Source organism: Rhipicephalus microplus, chromosome 3 (genome assembly GCF_043290135.1).
Source record: "Rhipicephalus microplus isolate Deutch F79 chromosome 3, USDA_Rmic, whole genome shotgun sequence".
In the NCBI taxonomy this organism is placed as follows: Eukaryota; Metazoa; Arthropoda; class Arachnida; order Ixodida; family Ixodidae; genus Rhipicephalus; species Rhipicephalus microplus.
This window is the reverse complement of record NC_134702.1, coordinates 114752478-114775904: the sequence shown is the minus strand read 5'-3', so window position 1 is coordinate 114775904 and position 23427 is coordinate 114752478. Positions and strand designations below refer to the sequence as shown.

The 23427-nt window shown below is 47.7% G+C and overlaps 1 long non-coding RNA gene across 1 annotated transcript in view; it reads left to right on the top strand.

Moving 5' to 3' along the window:
* Positions 1-23427, top strand: part of LOC142803883 (uncharacterized) — a 334011-nt gene that overhangs the window by 227975 nt on the left and 82609 nt on the right. The window lies entirely within an intron of this gene.

Genomic DNA, 23427 nt, shown 5'->3' with positions numbered 1-23427 from the left:
AGACTCTTATAAAGTTTCCCGAACTAAAACTTGATTCTCACTCTATACCTGCTTGCGAGAATGTCATTTTTCTAGGCATACATCTTGACCCTAGGAGATGATTTAGACTCCAACCGAACGTTTTGAAGAAAGCCGACGTTTCGGAACCGCCTTCTTCAAAACTTTTGGTTGGAGTCTAAATCATCTCTCAGTTTCACACCCAACCAGACAGACTTCTGTCGAATGTTTACATTCAAGCCAATCTTGATCCTAATCTCGCATTTCGCTGCCACGTCCACCATCTCAAGCATAGGAGCATAACACTTTATTTGGCATCCGTGCGTTAATAAAAGTTTGCCCTTTTTTTCTCGCAAGGCTCTGCTCGCGTTGTGCTTTGCTTTGATTCATAGTAATATTGCCACGACATAGTGCCTGCATTCAAACAACGCGCCCATCACCACGCGCACAGAGACATACATGGGCGCCGTCTAGTGTTTCGCAGAGACGATGATGATAGCACGAGAACCAAGCTGGCCCCTGCTGATGTGTGCCACGCGCTTGGGACTCTTCTTGAAGAAGTAGAAGAAGAAGACATCTTGCCGTTCTGCTGTAACGTGCTACGACCATAGTCCCTTTGAGTTGTGGGCACAGGTTCGCCCTTTAATAATTACGTTTTGTTATACCCCGAGTCCTTCAACATCGTTACATTTCTGGTGGAAGTGCTGGGTAATGAATCAAAGCCCTACGAACGCAAGACAGCGTAGCCCCGACCACCAGCCAGTTGATACTGCGGAGCCGACACCTGTGCATCAGAGGACCAGTCGCCGTCTTCGAGGTGATTCACCAGAATTCAGCCCACTCCACTTTACGCCAAGGGGAACTCAGTCAATGGACGCCGCCACCATGACAAGTCATGTAACACCAGCCCAAGTGGTGATAAATCAGCCTCACCAGCCACCAGTATTTCATGGCGACTTGTATGAAGACGTAGAAGATTGGCTGAACCTCTTTGAGAGAGTGGCACGTTTGAACGGTTGGGACGAGAGAGAGAAGCTCCGCCGCGTATACTTTGCTTTGGAGGACTTCGCAAAGACGTGGTATGAAAACCATGAAACCTCCTTTACGACCTGGGATGAATTTCGGCGACAAGCTCTGGCGACTTATGCCAGCGCGGATCGCAAAGAAAAGGCGCAGGCTGCGCTCGAATCCAGGAACCAACTCACCAACGAAAGTGTCGCAATGTATATCGAGGACTTGATCCGCCTGTTCAAGCGCGCAGATACCCATATGACCGAAGACAAGAAGCTACGCCACCTCATGCGTGGGGTGAAGCAAGAGCTATTCGCTGTTCTCGTCCGCAACTCACCACGAACAGTTGCGGAGTTTCATACGGAAGCGACAGCCATAGAGAAAACGCTAGAACAGCGGGCTCGACAGTACAATCGAGACATAAACTATTCACCTGCCAATGTCTTCTCTGGACGCCAGCGAAGTGACATGGACGCTCTGCGAGAACTCATCAGGTCGGTGATCAGGGAAGAGCTCAGCAAGTTGCAAGCACCTCACACTACAGCAACACTGTCTGTAGTCGACGTAGTACGAGATGAACTGAGGCAGATGATACGTGAGCCGGAGCGTGCGCCACAGCCGATCCAACGCATACCAACGTACTCTGAAGTACTCAGACAACCCGCGGCGCACACCAATGCAGCAGTTACGATGGCCTCTCCTTGCCCACAAACGGTATGCAGCGCACCTCGTCCACTGGAACCGACGGCTACCTACCTGCCACGAGCCCATGGTGTAGCTCGCTACGTGGATCAAAGGCCCCGGAAAAGTGACATCTGGCGTGACCATGAGCGCAGGCCTTTGTGTTTCCATTGTGGGGAAGCAGGTCACCTGTATAGGTTCTGCCCTTACCGACAGGCAGGATTAAGGGGCTTTCCGTTGTACGCACCATGCCCTCGAAACGGTGAACGGCCAACCGAGATCGAAGAGTACTTGTCCGCGCGCCAGAGCCCACTCACTCCACGCCAACATCAGCCAAGATCGCCGTCGCCCAGGCGTTACCGATCACCCAGCCCACGTGCTTCTTCCGCACGGTCTGGGCACCGTTCTACAAGCCCACACCAGGAAAACTGAAGCAAGCGACCTGTGGAGGTGAGGCCGCTGATAACGACAGTTGCGAAGATCCTCCATTGCGGTTTCAAGGTGACGATGCTATGTTTACAGAGGATAAGCGCAGCAGTGCGAAGATTACTTCAGATTTGCGGTTGAAAATAGACGGATACGAGCTGAATGCTTTAGTTGACACCGGCGCTGATTATTCGGTAATGAGTCACAAATTGGCAAAGAAACTGAAAAAGGTTGTAACAAAATGGAGTGGGGCACAGATACGCACGGCAGGTGGCCACACTATTACACCGCTCGGCAGATGCACCTCAAGGCTCGAAATAAGAGGCTTTACTTACGTTGCTGACTTCATCGTGCTGCCGGACTGTTCAAGCGAGCTTATACTAGGACTGGATTTTCTGCAAGCCAATGGAGCCATAATTAATCTGCGCAGATCCAGTGTAACGTTTTCGACAGAACAAGCTATGTCGGTGGAGGAATCGGAAAAGCGACGTCTTACTGCTCTGCGCGTTGTTGATGATGACGTCACAGTGCCACCTCGCTGTAGTGTAATGGTGCTTGTTGAAAATAAGGCATTTTGTGACCACGAAGGAATAGCGGATAGAAACGTAGAGCTATTTTTAAGCAAAGGAATTTGCGTGGCAAGGGGTGTTGTTCACTTAACGAATGGCCGCTCAGTTGTCCTCCTTACGATTTTTGGGAATGAATGTCAGCACATAGCGCAAGGTATGGCTATCGCCTTTTTCCACGAGTTCTGCATGGCGACTGAACTATGCAGTTTAGCGACAACGCCAACCACTCCACAAGAGACCTGCAACGTCGACGCATCAGTTAACGTCAACCATAGGCTCCCAGAATATCAAAAGAAACGATTGTTTGCCCTTATAAAAGAGTTTTCGGACTGCTTTTCAACGTCCTCTAAGGTGCGACGAACGGCTATTGCAAAACGCAGGATTATAACAGAAGAAGCCACGAGACCAATTTACCAACACCCATATCGAGTATCGCAAAAGGAAAGAGACGTCATCAAGAAACAAGTGGAGGAGATGCTTTCAGATGACGTGATCCAGCCTTCCAGCAGTCCATGGGCGTCTCCCGTAGTGCTTGTTAAAAAGAAAGATAACAGCCTTCGATTTTGCGTCGACTATCGGAAACTGAACAGCGTAACGAAACGGGATGTATACCCTCTGCCGCGTATCGATGATACACTCGATCGACTACGGAGTGCGAAATACTTCTCCTCCCTTGATCTCAAGAGCGGATATTGGCAAATTGAGGTGGATGAGCGCGACCGTGCAAAGACGGCATTCATAACCCCAGACAGACTGTACGAATTTAAAGCGCTTCCATTCGGCCTGTGCACAGCGCCAGCTACGTTTCAGAGAATGATGGACGCTGTCCTCGCGGGACTGAAATGGCAGTCCTGCTTGGTGTACTTGGATGATGTTATCGTATTTTCCGCTACATTCGACCAACATCTAGAGCGACTCCGCACAGTATTAGAAGCCATTCGTTCAGCAGACTTGACCATCAAGCCAGAAAAATGCCACTTCGCTTTTGAAGAGCTTCGATTCCTCGGACACGTCGTCAGCTCCGACGGCGTTCGGCCAGATCCCGAAAAGACAGCTGCCATCGCGAAGTTCCCGACACCCAAAGACAAGAAGTCAGTACGTCGCTTCCTGGGTTTATGTGCGTACTATCGGTGATTTGTGGAAAATTCTTCGAACATTGCTGAACCACTTACTAATCTGACAAAAGACGAGGTGCCCTTTAGGTGGGAAAGTGAACAACAGGAAGCATTTGATGAGTTAAGAACACGCCTGCAAGTCTCTCCAATCCTCGCCCACTTCGATGATACTGCCGAAACTGAAGTTCACACTGATGCGAGTAACGTCGGCCTCGGAGCCATTCTAGTCCAGCGGCAAAACGGCCAAGAAAAAGTGCTAGCGTATGCCAGCCGCAAGCTTTCGAAAGCTGAGACAAATTACTCTGCAGCCGAAAAAGAGTGTCTCGCGGTCATTTGGGCCATAAGTAAATTTCGGCCGTACCTCTACGGTAGACCATTCCGAGCAGTAAGTGACCACCATTGCCTGTGTTGGCTGGCGAATCTTAAGGATTCCTCTGGCCGACTAGCAAGATGGAGCCTTAGGCTACAAGAGTACGATGTTACTGTGGTATACAAATCTGGGAAAAAGCACAGCGATGCCGACTGCCTGTCACGCGCACCAGTGGAGACGAGTGAGCCGGAGGAAGAAGACTTCCCGTTTCTAGGCGTCGTCCAGGCATCAGAAATCGCTGAACAACAACAAAATGACCCCGATTTGCTGCCGCTTATACAGCGTCTCCAAGGACTCAACGTTAAAGTCCCGCGCACTTTATCCAGAGGGCTCCCTTCGTTCTGTCTTCGGGAAGGGGTCCTTTACAAGAGGAACTTCAAGCCTCATGGTGACAAGTTTTTACTCGTTGTACCTGCACCTTTACGAAACGAGATTCTGCACGCATGTCATGATGAGCCAACATCTGGGCACATGGGTGTCAGCCGTACATTCGCCAGAATTCACCTAAAATACTACTGGCCAAAACTGTTATCATCAGTTCAGCGCTATGTGAAAACTTGCCGTGAGTGTCAAAGACGCAAAACTCCATCCGTGAAACCTGCAGGCCTCCTCCAGCCAATAGAACCACCGCATGCCCCATTCCAACAAGTTGGTGTGGATCTCCTAGGCCCGTTTCCGACATCGACTGCACACAAGAAGTGTATAGTCGTAGCCACAGACTATCTCACTCGCTATGCTGAGACAGACTCGCTGTACACTGCAACATCTCTTGAAGTTGCCAAGTTCTTCATCAACAACATAGTCCTCAGACATGGTGCACCCAGCGTGGTAATTACAGATCGTGGCCCAGCTTTTACTGCAGACCTAATGAAATGTCTGATGCGAATGACCCACACAGACCAGAGAAGAACTACAGCATACCATCCTCAAACAAATGGCCTAACGGAGCGCTTGAACAGAACTCTGACTGATATGCTTACAATGTATATCGACGTCGAACATAAACTGTGGGATGAAATATTGCCCTACATCACGTTCGCATATAATACAGCCGTTCAAGAAACAACGCGAGTGACACCAATTGAACTTGTATTCGGCCGAAGAGTCACCACTCCACTGGATGCCATGTTACCACTGAATGATGAAAGCAGCAATCCACCTGGCCTAGACGACTTCCTGCAAAGAGCCGAGGAAGCACGACAGATGGCGAGATACAGAATACGCCGCCAACAACGTATCGACTCCTATCGGTACAATCAGCGTCGTACCGAAGCGCATTTTCAACCAGGTGACAAAGTATGGATATGGACCCCAGTGCGTCGCCGCGGACTTTCTGAAAAACTTTTTAGCCACTACTTCGGGCCTTACGAAGTACTCCATCGTGTAAGCGATGTAACATACCAAGTCAGATCCGCTATACACGGGAGCTCAAAACGCCGCAACCCTACAGAGGTTGTACATGTAGTCCGGATGAAGCCGTACTATGAGAGATCACCGGAAGACCAGTGACGCCTACGCCTACCACGAATCTATTCATTGCTTGACGCATCGGGACGATGCGTGTGAGGAGGGGGATTATGCCACGACATAGTGCCTGCATTCAAACAACGCGCCCATCACCACGCGCACAGAGACATACATGGGCGCCGTCTAGTGTTGCGCAGAGACGATGATGATAGCACGAGAACCCAGCTGGCCCCTGCTGATGTGTGCCACGCGCTTGGGACTCTTCTTGAAGAAGTAGAAGAAGAAGACATCTTGCCGTTCTGCTGTAACGTGCTACGACCATAGTCCCTTTGAGTTGTGGGCACAGGTTCGCCCTTTAATAAATACGTTTTGTTATACCCCGAGTCCTTCAACATCGTTACAATATTACCTACGGTATCGCTTCATGGGGAAACACGTACGCTTGTCACTTGTCATCAATTCAACACATCCAAAATCAGGCAATACGAATCATCACTTTCACGTCCACACAATCTTCGTATGTCTCTGCATTGCTACACTCATAAAATATCTTGCCGGTTGTTTATTTGTTTAAATTCAACATCGGCGTGTTATTGTACAAACTGCTTTATAACAACCTGCCTCTTCCATTTTTGTCGAGTGATTCTTTGCACAATTAGAACGTGACGAGATTTGCAGCTAACAAAAAAATTTTGTTACTCACAGTTTATAGCAACTACGGCGAAAAAACATAGGCGTTCACTGCAATTTCTCTTTCGAAAAACTTGCCTACAGACATCTAAACTCGTGTTTCCGTGGCAGCCTTCTAAAATGACCTCAAACATCACTATCTTAACAAAGTGTGTCATGTCACATCTCTTTCCAGTCACTTTTTTTTCTCATTACCTGTACCCTTGGTTTCTCTCGATGCGCTTATTCATGTTCCACTGCACTCTAAAAAATATCGAGTAAAAAGCGTGTATTTTCGTCCCACAACAATAACCGTCATCAGGCTTGCGTGCACTTCCTTTCTTGAAAACTCGGCGCTGGCCACTTTCCTATCGAGAATGCAATGTAACCCTGATAATGGGGATGTCGATCGTGACCGGAATGTACCGGGCGCAGGCGATAGCGCAAGGATTGAACGCAATATAAATGACGATTATTGTTATGGGACAAAAAGACACCCTTTTTACTCGCTCTTTTTTTAGAGTGTGATATAATCATAAACGCTTTAACTCGCTTGTTTTGATTTTGCTTGATATTTCGTTCTTTCGCAGTACTAGTCATTACGCTCTGTATCTGCATATTTAACCAAGAGTCGCACTACAGTTCCTTACTTTGGGACCCTTGCCTGTATATTGTTTTTGTTGCCACAACTTGTTTTGAAAGCAATAGACTAAACTGAAAGTGAAACTGAAACGCACGGGTGTCGACAGACGTGCAGAAAGAAAGCGTGAGAGCCTGCGAAAAGCCTTGTCACAAGCACCGGTCCTGGCATACTACGACAAGACACATCCCAGTGTGCTACAACTATATAACAGCCAACATTGAGTAGGAGCAGTAGGAACAGGAGGAACTTGTGCCAAGAAGCCATGGGTGTCCGTAGGAACGGACACCCTTGGCTTACTCTTCTCGCTCATTAACTGAAGCACAAGAGAAGTATGCACCAATTGAAAAGATGTTAGCCATTGTACACTGATGCACCAGATTTCACGACTATGTCTTTGAACGGACAAGCATCTCGGTGGAAAGTGACCACCGCCCACTCGAGGCAATCTTCGTGAAACCACTTCACCAGTGTCCATTACGTCTGCAAAAGGTGCGACTGATACTCCAAAATTATTCGCTTCGTATAATATATAAACCAGAAACTGAGATGTTTATAGCAGATGCTTTGTCTCGGTTGCTGTCAAAAGAAAAGGTGCCCAAAAAAGAACACAACCAATTAAATGCTGTGCAAGAGTTTTCAGTCTCCACTAAAAAACTGCAGCAGATCCAGCGTGAGACAAGGCACTACAAAAACCTATGTACCCTGAAGGGATATGAAAGTGCCACATGGCCTGAGGACAAAAGGTCAGTCCCTGAACAAATTCGAACTTACTAGCCATACCATGAAGACATCCATGTCGAAGATTATACCCCCCTCCAAACCTATCGACTGGTCATTCTCAGCAGCATGGGGAACCATGTCCTAGACCTTTTGCATGTAGCTCATGGAGGAGCAGGAAATACGAAGCAACACGACAGAGATGTTATGTTTTGGCCTGGCATGTCAGCAGACATTCAAGAAAAAGCAGATTAATGTGCACTCTGCAGGAAACATAGAGCTGGAAACCAACAACTACCAATGATGAGCCACGAAACACCCGAACTACCCTGGCAAACAGTTGGCATCGATTTCTTCTGCCAAGAGGGAGAGGAATATTTTGTCATTGTCAACTCCTACTCGTTCTACTCTGAGATTTGACGCTAGAAGCACACGTCCGCTGAACCGTTATTATGTGTTGTCAAGTAGTCTTCACTAGCTTATCAGTGACAATAGGCCACCATTTAAAAGCCACAAATTTGCTGAATACGTGAGTCGGTGTGTCATCGAGCACGCCACATCCAGGCCGCGCTATCTTCGGTCGAATGGTATGGCGGAACAAGCCGTCGAAAAGGCGAAGAAAGTTCTTAGAAAAAACTGCCTATGAGTCGACAGGGTTTTACAATGCCCTCATAGAGTGGAGAAACACTCCAAGAGACAAGGTGTTGCAGTCCGCAGACCAGCGATTGATGAGAAGAATAACAAGGACACAGCTGCCTGTTCACACCAAGCCACTACAGCCTAAGACAGTGCCTTCGAAAAGCGACCCCAACCCCTAAGGCGTAGTTCCAGAAAACGCCAAAAGCTACGATGCTTTGTTGAATAGTGCTGAGTCAAGCCATTTTCTTTCAAGAAAAAAAATAGATGTTGTCTATGGCGTTACTGCATGCGTCACCGACATTGTTAGCGCCATTAGCGCCCGTTTTCCTCCTCTATCATATAATGATTCAATAAACGTTCCTCTTTTATCCGCTAACGACGTGTCCTGTTTGCGCACTGGCTCGCACTGCGATCCACAGAGAGTAAACAATTCACATTACCATGTTTCAGCTGAGTGCCTTTGGACGTTTCAGAAACAGAGGTTGTGATCGTGCTCGCTGATAGAAGAAGTGCTCCTTGAGTCCAAGGTGAAGTAACGTGTCCACTCACTAGCGTAGGACTAACAGTGATATGTTCGAAAGCTTGAGCGTGCAATGTCTGATGGGGATTTTCTTTGTTTGAGTCTTCAGATTATATGGATCATACCCACTCAGGGGATTGGCCAAGAATTCATATTGTTACATTTATTATATAATTTACCAACGCTGAATAACACTGAACACATAAATAAATATATCAGTAAAACTATCATAGAGAAAACAAACAAATAACACTGAGGAATTTTACAATAAATGCTTTTTGAATGTGCTACTGTGCTAGTACACAAGACTGCCAAAATATTCTAGCCATAACAAGCTTGGTTCCTTGTTGCATTCTCATGTTTTTTTTAATGACCTACGGATCGTTTATTGTGGTAAACATTGCAATTCAGTACGTTCTTAAGTTTTTATGTATTTGAAAACGACATCATCAAAAACATCTTTTTGGCAGTCCCAAAAAAGACGCACCAAAACTTGTTCTTGTTGACCTTCGCTTGTGGCTGATACCTACTGCGAGGGATTGGCCAGTAATTCAGTGGTCTTATAAAATACTATTCAATTTTAGAGTAAAATAACTTATAAACCTATTCGGGACTATTCTTTTGCTTTCTATTCTCCTTGACTCCCGCACATAACACACAACAGATTGAGGAGATTGGCTAAGGATAAAGTAAAAATGTCCATATTTTCTGTATAATGTAACACTTATCTATAAATACACAAGCTAGGTATTGAAGATTGGAAGTGTCTATAACTTCTTATGAAATATGCAAGCCGTGCAGTATGTTTTAACATATTATTTATTCTCAATAATATAGTTTAAAACAGCAAGAAATATTCCTTTGAAATTTTACTTGCATGGCTGTACCTTTACTTTTTGGTTTCTACCCACTGCGGCAGATGGACCATTAAACTGGCACTTGATATAAGCCTAACGTTTTTTTTGTCATTTTGAAAGGGGACGTGTAAATCATTTATCGCAAAAGGTATGAACCGTAACTTAGGAATGACAAGCCTATATAGTGGGATAATCAGGGTGAACAGTGGAAGTGCCTCAGACACGCTGGCCATTTCTTCGTTTTGATAGAAAGACCCACGATTTTCAAAGGCGCCTTGCCATCTTTCATCTTTATCTCTCTCTCATCATCATCTTTATCTCTTGCCATCTTTGGCGTGTTAGTTTTAAATGTGTTAGAAGTGACGTCATCCCCTAGTGGTGGCACGTGTCTCTGTTGGTAATCGCCGTCTCAAAAAAAAAAGAAAAAACTATAAGCAGAGGAGTGCAGTCTTTTCTTCATTTCAAGTTGAGTGGTACTAATCCAAAATGTTCTCGGAGGGTGGAAAAAAAGAAGGAGAGTAAAAAAAAGTCGCAAAGTAGGAGCGGTGTGCTGCAAAGCAGTGGCTGCTACAGACACGAACGGAAGAAACAGCTTGAAACTGATGATTGATGATTGATATGTGGGGTTTAACGTCCCAAAACCACCATATATGAATATGAGAGACGCCGTAGTGTAGTGCTCCGGAAATTTCGACCACCTAGGGTTCTTTAACGTGCGCCCGAATCTGAGCACACGGGCCTACACCGTTTCCGCCTCCATAGGAAATGCAGCCACCGCAGCCGAGTTTCGAACCCGTGACCTGCGGGTGAGCAGCTGAGCTTAAAACTCCGAAGCCTGCAGACGGTCACCGCATCCGGCCACCACAAAGGGTTGCTGACGATAGCGGCGTACGCCTGTTCCCGAACACCTATTCCACTGATCACCCTGATTATCCCAACACGCATTTCCATCTTTTTGCTCCTATCTTGATTTTGGAAGCCTCTATAGAATATTAGAATATTATGAACAGAAATAAACAAATAAAAACTTTGAAGTGTCAACATTTATTAGGGAATAATGTTAGCGGGTAATTCTTGTGTCAACCAGAAATTTGAATATCGCTCGTCAGACGTTTTTGTGCCTGTAGCGTAGAGAAGACGTTCCAAAGGGGAAAATATTTTTGAAATTTAGACTAGTTTTTAAGTTTATGAATCTTTTTGAAGTGATTTTTTCTGTAGCGAGTAAAAGGGAGATTTTTTTATAATTCTGGCACATGCGCTCTACGATATGTTGGTCACAAATGGTGTGTTTTAGTAAAATGCCACTTTAGCAAACTTGTATTATACAAACCATTCATTGCACAAACGTTTTAATTCCCTCGTTGAAGTGGCAGTGAAAGCAATGCTGATGCACTACTGTTGAATAAAATTTACTGCAGAGTGCGTTTCAGGTCTATACGCATGTGGTTACTAACAAATGAAACACCTCTTGGCAAAGAACATTTATTCAGAAAGAACTTGTGCCCAAGAAATTAAGAAGGCAACCTTACAGACAAAATGTTCCTCGCAAGCCACACGAATGTTTTTGACATCTTTTTCGTTCACGTAGCCGTGAACTGGTCGCAGCACAAGCCGTTCGTCTTCTGCTTTACCGCGTGGTGTTGTGGCACGCGCTGACAACCGGTGCATTGCGCGATTTGCTTGTTATTTTTTTTTTGGTGGCATTTACAAATGCAGGAAGCAGGGTGCGTCGTCGGAGGATGATGAGCAACTTGTGGCAACATATTCTGTAGTATAAATTAATGCCTAGGTGAAGAGTACTTTTTCATACGTACAATTTTTCTACCAACACTCAATGCGTCGAGAGTTAGCGATCACTTCAAGAAGTACAACCACACTTCTGTGTGCGGCGCATTCTTTAAAACGGCTTGTGCTTCATCAACACCTCTTATGTGGCATATTCAAGCTCAGCGTAGAGCACCCAATACTTACAATAACAAGGCTGGCAATGCTTCAAATAGGATCGAATTGAATCAATAGGGTCAAACATATATATTTCAGAGAAATAACAAAAATGGCTACAATAGTAAAACAAAGATCTTCCAAAAACATTGGCCCCGTATATGCATGTTTCACTGCAAATGTCGTCGAAAGACGATAGTCTTGCGTCTGAAGAAAGTGAACCAAGCGTTTATTGAATTTTCTGCACGAAAAAAGTCTGTGAATTGTATTGTGGAGGCGTTGCGTTAGAAAGTCTCGATCCGTGCAGTGAAGGTGAACGAGTGCATCGAGGATGAAGAAAGGAATGGCATCGAGGCACGTTAGACATGAGCGCTATCTGGCAGTTTCCTTAAAAACGAAGGAAGGCGTGCGCGCCTGCCTTGGAAGCGATAAGATGTAGAACGCAAAGTGACGGTCAAGTGCCACCACCTGCCTGTAGTGTCTCTACCGTCTCCATCGCCTTAGCGAAGCGCTGGAAACAGTTGCCTTTTTGAGCATCGCGTTGCATTGTCAGCGCAGCGTGATAAACGCCATGGTCCTTGGATTTACCTATGTATGCCTTCTTCGTAGCTCAGTTTTACAGCGAAAGCAGTTGTGAGATCACAACACTGGTCGCGTGCGCCGCAGTTGTTCGCCGTCACCGATATCCGTAACCACTATCGCGCAAACCGAGAAAAAATTAAGTAAACAAAAACATTCAGGACACAATGGGAGTAGAGACTGGGATTCAAGCCAATTACTTTACAACTGAGCAAAGCCAGAGCTTGGGACTCCCTGACAAACTTACACTAGGTAGGTTCATGTCTGGAGAAAAATGGCAGTAATGTTCTCAACAAAACGTTTTGCAGAGTTAAGGAACAGCCAGGCATCACACAAGACTAATTGCGTAGCGAGGGGGTCGTCGAATGTTAGTAGTAGTAATAGACTTTTATTCAGCCAAATTTACAGGCCGAGCATTTCGACCGCCTGTGCGATCAGTCGACACTGTTCTTCTTACCCTTCGGCGCCGATCCAGTCGAGCGAAGAGGTGATGGAAAGGAATGGGGGAGGGTAATAGCTTGATTGCTGAGCAGTTGGCCAGTAAAACAGGCAGTGAGACAGGTCAGCGTATGGGGAGGGACAATTAGGACAGCAGGGGTTAGACCTATATTTATAAAGGAAAAGGTTAGAGGCTGTTATCAGGCAGTTCATTTGGATGTGCCGTAGAGTTCGAGCCTCGAGTGCCGTGAGTGATGGATGAGGGGGAAGGTAAAGACGCTTGTCGAGCCGAAGCTGGAGATACAGCTCCTTGATAGTGTGACGCAAGGAGATCTGCCCATGGTTATTCGCGGAGCTCTCACTGTCTTCCAAAGGTGTGGGCCGGTGAATGAACGGTGCCTGGTGCAATATATCGTGGGCAAGCTGATGAGCTAGCTCATTGCCGTTAATACCCGAATGCCTAGGAACCCAGTGGAGGAAGACAGTGGAGGGTTGAAGAGCAGAGGCCGCTCGCTCGACCTCCTGTTGAAGAGTAGAGGGCAACGTGTTGTTCTGTATGCGACGGATGGCGGCTTGAGAGTCGGAGTAAATCGTGTACTCGGGGAGAGAAGGGAGGAAGGAAAATGACTGCACGGCGTGGACCATGGAAAGGACCTCGAGCGGAAGTACATTTGGTGGGTGTTAGTATGGCCCGCTGGTGTGCGTGTCAGTTGCCGAAAGGTGTGGACGGTAGATAACGTAGCCACACGAGCCCCGAGGAGCCATGTATGAGGCATCCGTGTAGGCAACTACCTGTGTAGAGAGAGGAGGAGAATGATGCTGTGCTGCCGCATGACGCCAGCTGGCATGAAGAACGGGAGACATATTGGATGGGAGGGGAAGGATGTGAAGATTAGAAGCAGTGGTGCTCGTGGCAGAAGGCAAGGTGGGGACGGAAACGGGAATGTGAGGGATACCGGGTTCGGCTGATAGCCATTGGCCTTGACGAGTGAGAGAAAGACGGGCAATCTGAGAGTCGTGGGGCAGAGAAATAAGAGAACGTAATGGATGGAAGAGGCCTGTGGCAAAGAGCTTAGTGGTAGAGGTAGTGACAGGGAAGTTTAGAGCTGCCTTGTAGAGGCCTAATAGAGCCCTTTCGAGTGTGTTGAGTTGCGTTTGGGTGAAATGAACATATCGTACAAAGTACAAGAATTTGTTAAGGGCAAGCGCATGTGCAACCCGGCACGCATGAGCCTCGTGGAGCCCCGACTGCAGAGTGACAACGCGTCGCAGGAGGTGGGTCACCGAGTGGCAAGTCCTCATAGCGGGATGTAGGGCCTGCGCGTTCTTTGTCGTGTGCAAAGGGAAGCCAAGAACTTTGCATTGCTGAACAGTGGAGATGAGAGAACTAGAAAGATGTAGGAAGATGAGGGTAATGTGGGAGCGCTGGTACGCAGACCGGTTTAGCAAAAGTACTTCACATTTCTCCGGTGCAGGGGACAGGCCAGCAGTAGCGAGAAAGGAAGCGATAAGGTCCAGGCCACGTTGCAAAGTATCCTGCACGTGGCCGGGACATCCAGACGTACACCAGAGAGTGATGTCGTCTGCATAAAAATATGGTGGAGGTCAGGTATTTGGGAGAGTTGGGAGGCAAGGGGGGCCATAGCCATATTAAATAGAGTAGGAGAGAGTACGGCACCTTGAGGAGTTCCGCGGGTGAGGGAATGTGGGTTAGACAAATGAGTATCGACTCTAAAGCGAGCAACTCGATTGGAAAGAAATGATCGGATGTAAGAACACATGTGGGAGCCACATGACACGGAGAAGAGATGAGCGCGTATGTGGTCATGACTCACGCCATCGAATGCCTTCCGTACATCGACGGCTACAAGCGCATGGATCTGACAATGAGAAGGTGAAAGAAAAGTTTTCTGAAGAACAAGGAACATGTCCTGCGCACAAACGTGGCGTCGGAAGCCAATAAGAGAAGCAGGAAAAAACCCTTTCGCCTCAATAAAATCAGACAGTCGAGTCAAGGCCATTTGCTCAAGCGTCTTGCCAATGCATGACGTCAAAGAAATAGGGCGAAGGTTAGAGAGAGATGGAGGTTTGCCCGACTTCGGAATCATGCAAATTAGAGATGATGTCCAAGAACTTGGAAGACAGCTGCTGTTCCATGCTTCGTTGAATGTGTGTAAGAGAAATTCCTTCGCGTTGTCGGGGAGATTACGTAATGTAGTATATTTTATCTCATCCTCACCGGGTGCCGAGTGGGTAGATTGAGTGGCTAAGGCAGCTTTCAGCTCCCTGAGCGTGAATGGGCGCTCCACGTCTTGGTTAGCTTCACCACAGTAATCTGGGTAGGAAGGTGATAGGGGGGGGGGGGGTGGGAGATACAGAGATTTAAAATTTTCAAACACATCAGATGGAGTCCCTTGAGCGACAGCTTTAGCTAGGGTGGGAGCAACGGCAGGCTTGGTACCTAAGAGAGACCTAAACAGAGACCATGTAGAGCGCGAGTGCAGTGCGGAGTCAAGGCCGTCACACAGCGTGTTCCAATGAGAGTGTTCGAGAGAAGTGCCGTAAGCGATAATTTCAGCCCACAGAGCATCAATTTGGAAGGAAAGTTAGACGTTGTGTGGCTAGGAGCGGAGAGCGCGTTTCAAACGTTGATGACATCGCCATAAGCGGAGAAAGTGAGGATCAGGGTCAGGAATGGGGAGTTGAAAACGAGCGCGCCGACTACAGGATGTCTTTGCTGCGGAGATCCGCGACGTCCAGTCGTCGTAAGTTTTAAATGAGTCAGACAAAGGTTATGACGGAATGCTTCCCAGTCAATGTGAGCGACTAGTTGTTTCTTCCTATTGTGGGAAAGAGGGGTCGTTATGTGTATAAGAAAGTGATTACTGAAAAGATTTTCAGCGGACAACTGCCAGTGAAAAGGAAGGGAACTCCGCGATAACTTGGGATCGGGTGTAGTGGAACGCTGTGAAACAGTGCCCGCTCGAGTAGGGGTGTCAGAAGTATTAGGAAGGGTAAGATGGCGTTCCTGGCCGAGGAAGTGTAGAAGACTACCTGGTTTGAGTGTTTGGGGGTAACCCCAGAGCCTATGAGGAGCATTAAAGTCACCCCCAAGGAGGATATGGGTGGTCGATGGAAGGGAGTGCAGGAATTTTCCAAGAGCACTAAACAAAGAGGACGTGACAGGCAGTTGTAAATGAACATCAGAGCAAGATAAATACGGGTAGATGGTTGGTAATAGACCACATCAACTAAATGTTTCAGGAGGGGGGAGGGTACGTCTAGTGGTTCAACGAGAACGTCATTGCGTACATGAATGGAAGCAAGTGGCTTTCCCGTCATAGCGTGATATGTACGGTAGCCAGGGACGGCAAGGGCCGCCCAAGTCTTCTGTTTAAGGAGAAAATGGGGTAATGTTTGGCGGGTGAGAAGATATTGGTGGAGAGGGTCCTATTATGGCGAAAGTTGCGGCAGTGCCACTGCAAAATATCGAGGCCCTTTTCACGCGCCATCTAGGTATTTGAAGTAGAGGAAGCGCCTACGCGTGCGCGTTCCTTCTTTTTTGCCGGGGGAAGCGACTCTTGCAGGGAGTTAAGCATATAGGTGAAAGATTCCAGTTGCTTAGATTGGGTTTCGAGGGTCGTAAGAATCCGGACAATTGAATTTTCCAGCTGGACCGAACGAGTGTGATGCGCAGTGGTGGTGGTTTCGACCATGTCGGCCACTTTGGTTACATGGGAGCTGGAGGTCGGGGTGGTGAGTGTGGTGAGTTGCTTATTTAGCTCCGTGAGTTGAGAGGTGATTGATTGATTGATTTGTTGGATTTAACGTCCCACAACCACCATAAGATTATGAGAGACGCCGTAGTGGAGGGCTCCGGAAATTTTGACCACCTGGGGTTCTTTAACGTGCACCCAAATCTGAGCACATGGGCCTCGACATTTCTGCCTCCATCGGAAATGCAGCCGCCGCAGCCGGGATATGAACCCGCGACCTGCGGGTCAGCAGCCGAGTACCTTAGCCACTAGACCACCGCGGCGGGGCATGTGAGTTGAGAGGTAAGAGAGGATGTGGTAGTTGCGAGCGTCTGCGTCAGTGCGAGTATTTTCTGTTGTAGCTCATCTGAGACGCGTTGTTGCTCGCGCTGGTTGCGCTCCAACATAGCCAGTCGCAGATCGAAGGAGCGGCTCTCGTTACTTAAAGATGGTGAAGGTGTGTTTGATGAAGAAGTGCACATGGGAGGTGTTCCCTTAACCTTAGTGGCGTATGAGCCCGGGGGGGGGATGTTGCGGGAGGTGATAGGAACTCATGCGCTGAAGAGGAGGGTGGCGAAGGCTGTGTGGCTCGGCGCATGGCTATGCGACAGAGAAAAGCTGCTTTGGCGCAGTCGCGTTGCTTAGCTAGAAGGTAGGGGCAGGTGGAGTCGAGAGATGTGTGGGTGTTGACTTGGCAATGGATGCACCAGGGTTGGGTGCAAACGTGAGCATCGGGATCTGCTGGTAGAGGAGACGCACAGCGGCGGCACTTGGCCGGAACGCTGTGTCGGGGGTATTGATGAGCACGGTGCCCTATAGCAAGGCACCGAGTGCAAGTAGGGGGCTTAGGTTTATGTGGACGGCATCGGAAAGAGACGCGTTTGAAGTACACAAAGTGAGGGATGATGGTTCCAGCAAATGTTATGAGGGCGGATTCAGTGGAGCCCATCATACGTGTAGCGAGTATATCTGAAGTAAAGGATTCGAAGTCATGCAAGAGCTGAGATGTTGTGAAGTGACCACCGACGTTGTGTATGACGCCGAGACATGATATTGGAGGACTGGGGGCATAGGGCTTAATGGTGATCGGCTTACCATTAAGTTCCAGACTTGTGAGGGAGAGTAGGAGGTGGGCAGTGAGAGGTGAGTGCGTTTTCAGAAACACAAGGCTCTGAGCAGTTTTGGCTTGAGACCTCCGCACTGGTCTTGGGAGAGAGATTTGCGGCGGCTATGATGGTAGAAAGCAGGTCATAGAGAGGCAGTTTCGGCGTGAGTGTTCCAGGTGGAAGTTGGATTCCGACGGTGATGAGCTCGGAGCGGGGGCGGGCGGTCGAGGCAGGTTTTCGATTGGCACTAACGGTGTTCCAGCTGCCTTCAGGGGATGGCGTATTGTCTTCATTGTTCTGCGATGCCGTGAAGTCCATTTCCGTCGATAAGTCGGCAGATGAAGTGATGGAAGGCAGAACTTTGGCGATGGAAGGAACGACGCTCGTCGAAACGCGCTTGTCGACAGACTTGTAAATTTCAATGGGTAGGCCAGACGCAGATAAGGTGGGGAGAGCAGCGGGCGTGGTTGATTGCAACGCCAACGCTGCATTACGGCTCTCGGGCTCCGGCGTTTGCGTGCCTATCAAGCTGAGAGTTGCAGAGGCGCCACCAGCGTTGCACGTTGCTGGACCGTGCGCGCTGTTGAGGAACGCTGCCTGTTGCTGTATTGTTGTCGGCGCGGGGCTGGTGACATTGCCAGATGTTGACAGCGGAGGCACAGCTGTATCAACGGTACGACCGGAGGAGACTGGGCTTACCGACAGGGCATCAGTTGTCGTTGGTGTCGAGTGTTGGGCGGGACGCTGCATCGTGGAGGTGCAGGCGCGGCGCGTTAGGGTTAGCGTGGCGCCGCGCCGCTTCGTACTTTGGAAGGGGCCTGGAGGGCCATCCTGGGGTTGGACCGGGGCCCGGATGGTGTCGGCGTGTCCCGAAAGTCTTCTAGAAGGAATAGTGAGCTTGTCCAGACACGGGCCAAGAACACGTGAAAGTGGAGCACTGTGTGCGGCCAGGTAAACAAAACGGCGCCACTTGGCGGTCCGTCGAATGTTACAACTGCATTACAATAGCGCTAGGCGTAATTATTCTTCATTGTCAGCAGCAGCATGAACAAGTGCACAAAATTTCTTGCATTTGTGTAGTGGGTATGACGCTTCGCTGAAGAATAGCGAAGGATAGCGTTGTGAATGCCTGCACAAAGGTTATAATAAATGGCGTAGAGGGTACCATCTAAGTGTGCTTGCAGCAGTTACCGAAGTAGAGTAAAAAAAGCTTTGAAAGTCAACTCTCCCAGCTTTCGCTGTTACCGTGCTACGCGTTCTGCACAGGCCTGGCAGTTTTTTTTTTACCATGGCCTCCCTACGAGCACCGGCAACGCGGCGAATTCAAAGCTAGTAAAGTAGGCCGAGCTTTTACGATGAATATTGCGGTTCATCTACACGAGGCAAACAATGAGCCTCACGTTGCTTTGACCTGGATTGATTCTTACAGCCACAGAGAAATTCTAAAAAAAGGCAACCCTCTCACAGCTGATGACGGACAGCTGGAACCAGCAGCAAAGCTACTGTTCATCAAGCTTTGTTTTGCAAGTACTGCCAAGCTTTGGCCAAGATCCGAAGTTTTTGTTTACAGTACTACGTTTCACTCGACTTGGCAATTTCGGTATACTTCTATAGTTTCAGTTGGTTAACCACGCTACACTCTAACGCAAAATGGTGTTGAAAGAGTTTGTGGTTCGTCCTTTAGCGGACTAAGGGAGCTGCCACAACCACTACTCCTTATAGGGACTAACGACCGGGTCTAACAGTTGATCCCCACAGACCAGCTCAAGGGGGGACTAATATTTAGTCCTCATATTTACACCTTAGTGGGTAACCATTAGTCCCACAATTTACTTAAAAGATCTATGATTAGGTCCTCACATTTACTAATTATCGCGCAACCGTTAGTTTCCATTTTTACACCTTACGAGGCAACTGTTCGTTCTCACAGTTGCACCTCACCGGACAAACGGTTGGTCGACTCAAATACCTCAATCGTATGAACTTTTTATCCCTAGTTCAAATAATGTTTTTTTTTCCTATTCGATCTCCACCAAGCCTAATAATTTTTGCCTGTTTTTCTGCGCATTGAGAAACAAACGGTGCGGAAGAGAACTTGCGAAAAAGAATTTACCCATGTGTGCGTCACTGCCTTCGCAGTCACTGCAAATGAAAGACAAAATGAGACTTTGACATTTCTTATTTTAATCTATACACATGAAGTTTCTCTATTCTTTGAGAGAATTCATGGTGAAATGTAAAAGTCCAGCCTTAATGTCACTTATTGTGCAGTCCTTATGAAGCTCCTCCGACAGAAGCGATAGATGACAGGCATTGCAGACGCCAGCGCACACAGCCTTCTGCATGTTGCGTGTCCATGGCTGTACAATAAGATAGTAAATATAGTTAGTCACACGTGACAGAAGATGAGGATGCACGCATATCACAAGTACTTACGTTCAAGTGGATATAAAAACATACGTGTAAATATGAAACGCAAATAACTTTACCTTCCCATCTCTTACGATCCTTCTGAAGCTGCTCCGACGAAAGCGATAGATGACAGGCACTGCAGAGGCCAGCGCACACAGCGACAGCCTTCTGCAGGGTGTGTGCCCACAGCTCCGCAATGAGATTGTAAAAATTGTTATTCACACGTGACGGAGCATGAATATGCATCGGTATGACAAATACGTGCAAAGTGAGATAAAATCATGCGTGTAAAATAGAGCATGCATATAATTTCCCCGTGATGCCCCAAATCGTCGAAAACGCATTTCAATCCCTATAGCGCAGCAGGTTAAGTGCGGTAGCCGCAGTCATAACTCCGAGGTGCCGTGAAGCACAGTGCCCCTAGCGAGGCGGCGAGTTCTAAGTGAGCGCCACCATTCAGCTCCAGCAAGCGAACGCGAGAACAAACACGGTGTTGCACGCGGAGCGTCTGCCACCAGCGAACCTTGAACAGGAGAGCGACCGCACGCTAAGCAGCCGCCATGAAAAGCACCGAGTTGGTTTAGATCTAGCCCCTAAAAAACCGATGGTAATGCAGCCTTTTTCTACAAACTTGAGCGAATTCAGTGAGAAACTTCAGTTCGCCGCCGTGGCAGCCGCCAACAGCCGGCGTCAGGCTGCTTGCGATCGATTGACGGGAAATACAACTGTAATGGCCACCAATTTAACAGACTAGGTTCCGACGCCAGCGAAAGCCCCGCCAGCCCGTGCCTGTGCAGCGCACGACATACCACAACGAAGCTCGTTACGAGCAATTGCAACGTGTTTTGCATGACTCTCAAAACAGCGACGAGGTCTCCGTGCAACATTGTCAGCCCGGAGCTCATCACGGCGGCCAAGACAGGTGAACACTCGATGAGCCATCGTCCGGGTGGCCGAGGGCAATGGCGGCCAATTTCCGGGCGGTTCATCCCTTTGGATGCACGTGGCACGCATCCCTCTGTGGTCACTCCACAACAGTCTATCCGTTCATCGCGTTCACCTAATGGGCTCCGTCAATTCTTTTTCGGGTAATTTTTCCTTAGAGTGTATGCACGTATCTCGTAGTTTTGAAGGAAACATGTCGCGGGATACGTTACGTGATGTTAGGTACGTGTTTATAGAGTTATGCATAGTTCCGCGATATTAGCTTGTTTAGGTCACGTGACTCGCATTGCGTTATGTTACGTGATTTATTCATCTAACTACTGCGTACTATGGTGCAAGGTGTCACGTGAGTGACTCTCACGTAAGCTTAGGTGGTTTTAGTCACCTGAATCCTTTTACGTGGTTTATGGCGGAGCATGCCATGTGTCTGGCTGTCACGTAACTTTGATTATGTAATAGTATTCATGATATTATCGAGGATTTTGTGTCCCAAGATCACGTTACGACTATCAAGAACGCTGTATTGGAAGACTGCGGAAACTGTGACCATCTATAGGTTCCTTTAACGTGCATTGGCACCGTACAGTGCACAGGCCTCTACCATTTTGCCTCAATGAAAGTGTGACCACCGCACCCTGCCGCGGTGGGCTTGTGGCTAAGGTACTCGACTGCTGACCCGCAAGTGGCGGGATTGAATCCCGGCTGCGGCGACTGCATTTCCGATGGAGGAGGAAATGCTGTATGCCTTTGTGTCCAGATTGGGGCGCACGTTAAAGAACCCCAGGTGGTCGATAATTCAGGAGCCCTCTACTACAGCGTCTCTCATAGTCACATAGTGGTTTAGGACGTTAAACTCTACATATCAAATCAAACCAGTCAGAGTGATACACCGCTACACCACCATGGCAGACGTTACATATTCTTGAGGTATTGTAGACTGGTCATGAACTGCTGCGTCATCCACACGTTTGTTTTTGCAGGTGACTTACTTTTAGGGACTGTTACACTATTTTTAGTCACTTGAATAGATATCGCGTGATGTTTAGTCGATTTAGCAGTTAAGTGACGCCACGTGTTGTGGTCTTGAGTAGTCGCGTTATATATCCTCGCAAAAAGCGTTACGTAACATCAGTCTCGTGGCTAGCTTTTACGTAGTGTTGCGTCCTTTTAGTGGGGTGGATAGCTGTTATGTAATGTCGATTGATTTTACTTATGAGAATAGTTATTGCGCAGGGTACCAGCGATTCCGCTCGCGTGACCAATGGTCACATGATGACACACATTTTGATTCATGTGAGCAGAAATTTATTGATAGTACGTGATTTGGAGTCAGTTTAATAGATACATTATGCTTGGACATTTCAGTCACGTAAACTTTCAAACGATTGTTGAAAGCCTTAAGTTTGTTACAAGCTTATAGTCGTCACTAGTTGTTACGGGATGTTACGCAGATTTACTAACGGGAATAGCTGCGTGTTGCTACGTAATTGTACTAATATTTTTGGGGGTTGAACGTCCCTGAACCACCATTTGATAAAGAGCCGCTGTATTGTAGGACTCCGAAAATTTCGTCCACCTGGAATTCTTTATTGTGCACCTCAATGTTTTTACGGGGAGATGACAACAGGATGATGTATTTATGTATTTGAACAATCTGAGTAATTGGAGAAATATCAGGTGAAATGGCGGAGACAGGAGCCAACACGTACTCCTCTTCTTCATCTAGGCAAGCGACACGTGATACAGCACTCCGACAGCGAAAGTGGCGAGTCGGTTTATCCTAAAAATTACGGTTTAGTATGAATGGTCACTATACACATGAATTGGTGGGGTCAGGTGTGCGATAGTGCTTCAGAGAGAAAACGTAATCGGTGTCGGTGCTTTTCGACTTCATGAAGTGCACTCGCTCGAAATCAGCAACCACTGTAACTTGCAAGGTGATCACTATTAGAGCCGGCATCCTTGAAATCCGCTTTGCAAGCTTTCAAGTTATGCGAACCGACACATTTTGGAATCACCACTTCCCACTGGGGAGTTTCACTACATGACCGAAACGTTGGCATTTAATGCACATCGGAGCTGGCTCCGTGTATTTAGCAGTTTTATCCCGAATATAGACGTTGTTTACGGCCGGTGGTCGCTAAGTGTCTGGGGCAAGCGCGAGTCCCGCCGAGTCTTTGAATGTAACTTTCACCCTCAGTCGTGAAAGACACCACTCGTCGAACCATGCTCCTGAAGGGAATAACCCCCTGAGGTTACGTTTATATGAGAAGATCTTCTTCTACGTAAAACTTCAGAAGACCTGTATTGAATTTATAGTTACCGATTCCTCAGTGGGAAAGCGCGAGATATGGCCGTTTGGATACACGAAGGCAACACGGTTGTCTGCATCGAAGGAATACTGGAAGCCAGCAAGGCTATCGCCCTCACCGACTCTGACGAATCTACTCCGACGACTCAAATCCTTCAACCAGCTTTCGACGTTATTCTGAGCCTTCCGACGCGTAGACGAAAATTAGTACAAGAACTGGGGAAGTACAAGAACTGCTTTTCGACACCGTCGAAAGTTC